Source organism: Haliotis cracherodii, unplaced genomic scaffold (assembly GCF_022045235.1).
Source record: "Haliotis cracherodii isolate W230 unplaced genomic scaffold, xgHalCrac1.p SCAF_15, whole genome shotgun sequence".
In the NCBI taxonomy this organism is placed as follows: domain Eukaryota; kingdom Metazoa; phylum Mollusca; class Gastropoda; order Lepetellida; family Haliotidae; genus Haliotis; species Haliotis cracherodii.
In genome coordinates this window covers 36,347,318-36,353,828 of record NW_027266270.1, presented here as the reverse complement: position 1 = coordinate 36,353,828, position 6,511 = coordinate 36,347,318, and positions in this window count along the sequence as shown.

Genomic DNA, 6,511 nt, shown 5'->3' with positions numbered 1-6,511 from the left:
TGCTCAGACCAGGCATAGAGTGAGTGAGTATGGTTTTACGCCGCTTTTAGCAATATTCCAGCAATATTCCAGCAATATCACGGCGAGGGACACCAGAAATGGGCTTCACACATTGAACCCATGTCGGGAATCGAACCCGGGTTTTCCGTATGACAAGCGAACGCTTTAACCACTAGGCTACCCGACCGCCCCTGACCAGGCATAGACTTTCTGGTCCACGACTTTATGCAATGCTGGAATACAGTACTGCCTATGTCCCAGTGGACATGCAGCAACTGTCTGGTTTTTGGCTAGGAACTCAGGGAGAGTGTGCAAGGACACTGTTCTCAAATCATTAGAGTTTGGGAGGAGAAATCCATGGCATGTAGCTTGGATACTCCTGCCACCTTAGCCATAGCAAAGGGAAAAGCTTAATGCATCGGTTAGTGAGGTGCTTCTAACAATGAAGACAGCACAATAGATAGGTTCCATTTACGGAAGATATTTGGAGCTGCAATGTCTTCTATTGGAAAGACATAAGGCGATTTAGGACTGGGCAAGTACCTACCAAGAGCCCATCATGGTGGAATACTGACTCCAAGGCTGATCTATAGCCTTCAAAGGTATCATGCCAGAATTCCTTCTTCTGTCAGAGGTGTAGAAGATAATCAGTGACTATAGGAATCTCCACTTTATCTAATTCTTTAGCTTTACTCCACTGGCAAAACTCCCATCACCTTCAGGGCTCAGTTTAGCTATTTAAAACATGCACCAGTGCACTCTATTATTGAAAGATACAACCTAATATTTATGTCTTCATGCACCAACTGTATTTAAATTTTAAGTTAAATGTCAACACAACATCGATCTTTAATCACCGCTTAAGCATTATTTGCCATACTACATCAATGATCTTTGTGTGATCTTCAACAATCTCAGATTCTATTTATTTAGACTAGTTTATGAATCTGTTTCAACTTTGATAATTTATTAGATCAGAGTGCAACCTGTTTTTTTTCTGGCGAAACTAGCTTTTCATGTCAACATGCACCTGGTGTTGTCTGTTGACTGGTAATATGTGAGCGAGTTTGGTTTTACACCACTTTTAGCAATATTCCAGTAATATCACAGAGGGGACACCAGAAATGTTTGTTTGTTGTTTAACGCCGCACTCAGCAATATTCCAGCTATATGACAGCAGTCTGTAAATAATCGAGTCTGGACCAGACAATCCAGTGATTGATAACATGAGCATCGATCTACGAAATTGAGATACGATGACATGCATCAACCAAGTCAGCGAGCCTGACAACCCGATCCCGTTAGTCGCCTCTTACGACAAGCATAGTCACCTTTTACGGCAAGCATGGGTTGCTGAAGACCTATTCTACCCCGGATCTTCACGGGCCAGCACACACACACATTGTACTCAGTGTGACGAGCTTTAACCACAAGGCTACCCCACAGCCCTCACTGATGAATGAAGTAGCTGTGAATTCCAAGCCTTGAGGACCAGCACAATTCATGTGAAGGGCCTTGTCCTCCAGTGATGACACTCCCTGGATGGTTAGATCATCCCTATGTGCTGTGGTCGAGGTGTACAGGTGATGTACTGGGGCAGGAAACATGAAAGGAATACCTGGCATTACTTTGTGGTAGGAGAGCCTCCAATTCAGATCTAGGAGTCAGGATGCTGCAAGTTGTATAATCTCATCCAGATCGAGAACTCTTGAGGTGTTCATCCTGTTCTGCACAGAATAGCCTTCCTCTGTAGGAATGGTCCTGCATTGATGTAAGGATTCCAAGGCAGACCATCCCCTTTCAGTGAGTTTTGTTGGGCAGATATAATGCCTGTGTTATGTCTGTCACCTTGATGAACCTGTCCTGTGAAGGAGCCATGATGCTTCTGTGTAGATTAAATCTTCCTCCTACTTAAACAATGTCCTGGACTCGTTTAAATTCCAACTCGGTTGGATGTACCAACATTTCCAGGTGCAAGAGTAACTACCATAAAGATGGTATCCTGTTGGAGTTGCTGTTTGTCCTGGCTTGCTGACAGAAAATCATTTATGTAGCCTTATAATCTGACTAGACATTGAAACATCTGATGATGGGGTTGTTATCCTCGTGAATAGCCATGGTGTTATGGAGATGACGGAGATGGAAAAGGATCTTGTATCCTTATTTCACAGCCAGCAGTCCACGTTACCAACTTCCAATTGTCATCGTATGTAGAGAGACGTCCTCCTACTGGTCCCAGAGTTGGCGGTGCGAACATAATTGGACTGCGCTTTCATGACCCGACTTTCCTGTACTGTAGCTCCTTGGAGTTAGACTTCTTAGATCTAATGCTCAGACTTTTGAAATGAGAAGATCCTCCAATAATCCAACCGCTCAGTGAGTTGGTGAGTTGGTTTTAACACCGCTTTCAACAGTATTCCAGTTATATCATGGCATGTCGGTTTAATGTTGGAGGCGGGCGGTCGGGTAGCCTAGTGGTTAAAGCGTTCGCTCGTCACACCGAAGACACATGGGTACAATGTGTGAAGCCCATTTCTGGTGTTCCCGGCCGTGATATTACTGGATAATGCTAAAAGTGGCGTAAAACCATACTCACTCACTAATGTTGGAGGAAAGTCTCAGACGTTTACCACTTCGGTGAAACCTACGAGCATGGATATGGTGCTGGCAAACCTTGAAATATAATCGCGGCGAACCATGATTCGAACCCACAATCATAGGTTTCTGGTGTGCCCAGGGGACGCAACTCTGCACAGTGAATCGCGGCGCCTTTGACAACTGGGCCACCCGTGCCTCCCCCTCAGTAAAGTTAACGCACAGATCACATCTTGCATTGCACGTGATAAATGGCCACTTGAAAAACACAGTATGTGGATCCACGAACTTAAACACAAACTCTACTTGCGTGAATGATCTTGCAGGATGAGTCTTAACAAAACAACCTTGCGCTATGATCGTATGGGAGTTACGATCACCTTAGTGCTAAGGTAGCTTGGTACAACAGTACCCAGAAATTTAACTGTGAAAAAGCTTTAGACGTGATATCGGTGTAAAGATAAACTAAATTGGGACTTGGAAAAACGTTTTCCTTGTTGACCCAAGCTCACACAGAAAAGAAGTGACATATTCCAGCCCAGCGCTTGCGCAGTAGATCAGATTTGATACTGTTTCCCACACAACTACTCATTAGATAACTGGTAGTGATTTTTAATGAGTGCAAACAGCCACAGGCTATGATGTAATGGAGATATGGAATTATATGCTGCCTGGTTGTGTATTCGTTTAAAAGAAACAGCCTGTGAGCATGGACGTTCAAACTCTTAATTGTGAAATATATATACATCCTCTTCAGCTCATTGGTGTAATTAGGACACATGATTATTTAAACAGTTAATAAACTCTATATATTACTACTTTTGTTTGTTGTTTAATGCCGCACTCAACAATATTCCAGCTACCGTATTTTCTTGAGTACAGTATGCACTTTCTTCCAAAAAAAACAGCTGTATATGACGGTGGTCTGTAAATAATCGAGTTTGGACCAGACAATCCAGTGATTGACATCGTGAGCATCGATCTACGTAATTGGGATACAATGACATGCATCTACCAAGTCAGCGAGCCTGACCACCCAATTCCGTTAGTCGCCTCTTACGACAAGCATAGTCGCCTTTTAAGGCAAGCATGGGTTGCACCTAGGATCTATAATACTACTTATGCAACATTGAGATATTAGTTAGGAGATAAACATACTGTGTTGTCAATGTAGAGCTGGTTACCTGTAGATTTAACCATGCTAAATTTAATATTACAAATTCAATTAAGCGCGGTTAAATCTACAGGTAACCTAGCTCTACATTGAAAACACAGTATGTTTATCGCCATTCTAAAATGACTAAATAAAACGCAAAATCTTTGGTGTTAACAAATATACTGAGTGAAGCAGCATGGGTTGAGTCCAGTGTTTTGAGTGCGTTATCGATCTGATTTACGGAATCACCGAACAAAATATGGCGCTGTATATACTCAAGCAGTTTGTTTACACCGTCAAACTTCACTCGGGCAAATGACAGGCATCGAAAGCATATAAGCACGGTAACTTGGTAAGCTAACATGAGGTGGGCATCCCAAAAGAAAACCAAGCAAGCTTTGCAAGGTTTTCACTCTACATCGCACGTCACCATTATGACGTCATATCGCTCATTGTGACACAAAAGAAATGACGTATATAGAAAAGCACCAAAATTCCAAGCTCTCTCTTGACTCCAAAACGTAAAAACATTCCCTTTGTAGATTTCTATCGTGTTGTCCTGCACATAATGTTTTGCCACACATCCTTTGAATATTGTAGTAACCGCATCTCTGCATTTTGTAACCTGTAATTGTAGATATAATTATTTAAATCTGCCTATCGACAATGACGGAAAATAGTACTATTCTAGCTTCCGCAGTGATGTAGCCGTCAAACCAGCTGTTTCAATCAGAGAGGGTTTATTGTGATTCAATAGCCTCTGATTGGCCAATCAGAATCCAGAAAATTCCAAATTCATGGTAGAATTGCCATTAAAATATTAAAAATTTGAACTGAATGTCCCCACTGCCATAACCCTGAAGCTGTTATAAGAAGTTGTCATTTTAAAAAACAACAACATTTATATCAAGGAACAAACATTATTTTGAAGAGAACACATTTATTAAGTTACAACAAAAATGTATGCAACCAAATACCAGGAAAGTTCACTGTAAATTACACAGCTACCCTTGAGATTATGGGAAAACATGGCCATTCATAGGCCTGGATATTCACCATAATAATTTCTGATGATCACAAGAGTGGTTCGACAGCCAACATGATTGCCAGCTCACAAGATCGAACTTCCACCTTGTAAATGATCCTGTTGTGCAATGGTAAGTTGGTGTGTTGTTCCACCAGACACATGCCCTGTCATTGTTGAAGTCTTGATAATATCTTGACTTATTTGTAGAGGATATTTCATCAAGGGTCGACTCAGTCAGAAGACATCCTTTTCTGGTGTACTGTGAATTACATTGTAGTAACTTTCGGAACCTTTGGCAAGGAGTCTATTCTGAACTGTCTGTAGGAAACCCATTTCTCCAGACAAGTGCATCCATGTCTTCTCTTGTGGTCTTCTTCTTGTCTGGCCAGATTAGTAGTATCTTTGTAATGACACACAATGAATATTGTATTGTGTGCCACAGCCGTTTGGTGCTAACCCATGCTCCATTCCTGTAACCTGAGCATTAATCATGTTCATACTGAAATTAACAACTCTTGTTGCCATTAGTAAAGCACTTTGAATGAAGGCAAACTGTTTTAGTGGGGGTCCAAAAAAAGGTTATGATGAAAGTATTTGCTCATCTCACAGAAAACTGCACATTTTGTGTCCCTGCTATGGAGGGAATATTGCCAACTGTGATGAAAATTCAGCCATTAACTATGAGTTGTGTTCTCCCAAGAATTACAATATCACTCCATATCATTACACTTCCATTCCTCCAACACTGATGATGGTGGTAACAGACACATCGCTAAAACGTTCTGATGAAACCTAAACTAATCTGGGAACAATATATTGTCCCAGTCTTGTATCTGAACCTCAGATGCTGTCTACACTATTTTGTCTCAAAACAGGAATTGTCCAAGCTGTTATTGTGACAGTTTGGTATCGATTTTGAGATGCACCAGCCGAACATGGTCGTCTTGTTCACATGACATCTCCTGTGGAGAACTCGCCCGTGGCAAGTCACGAGTGTTGCCCTGCTGTAGAAGGAGGTTGTCACACCCGGTAGATTTTCAGCAAGCCATGGCATTGCGTACGCGTTACTTATGGTTACGCAAACATGTTTGTTTAGCTATCAGGTGCTCATAAAATCATTATGTGCTGTTCACATGTGTGAATATCATGCTCCCAACAAACATACAAGTTGTGTGCTGTGTAAATTGTGAATCACAACCTTTAAATGGATATAGGAATGGGTTCCGTTTGTCCGTCATTCACATGTTTTTTTTTCGTTTCCAGAGCAGCACTAAAAAAACGACATATCTCTTAAGTAAATTTGGCACACAGATAGGTCTAGTGTTAAACTGGTGCCTTTTGATAATTTGGGATTTTTCTTAAATTTATTTTTCGAGTTTTCATAGCTACATTGAACATGGCGGTAGAGCTCTTTCCCTTACACACAACAGGACATGTCATATTGGATGGGGACATGAGTATGTAAACACGCTTGTTAAATTACAGAGTAAATGAATTTTTATTGAACACTTTTCCAAATAATAAGGTAACAGCTGGTATCATGTGCAGGGCAGGTGCCTTGTGGACGAAATGCTTCTGGTATCACCTTAAGAGTATAACAATGCACATATTCCAGACACATTGAGGTGGGCTATAGAGTCCTGAGGATCTTGTTTAATTTGCTATTTTCAGTCTGCCATTTTCAGTCTTGTAATTCTTGTGACCTGAACTACCGTGTCCATTGGAATGGAGAT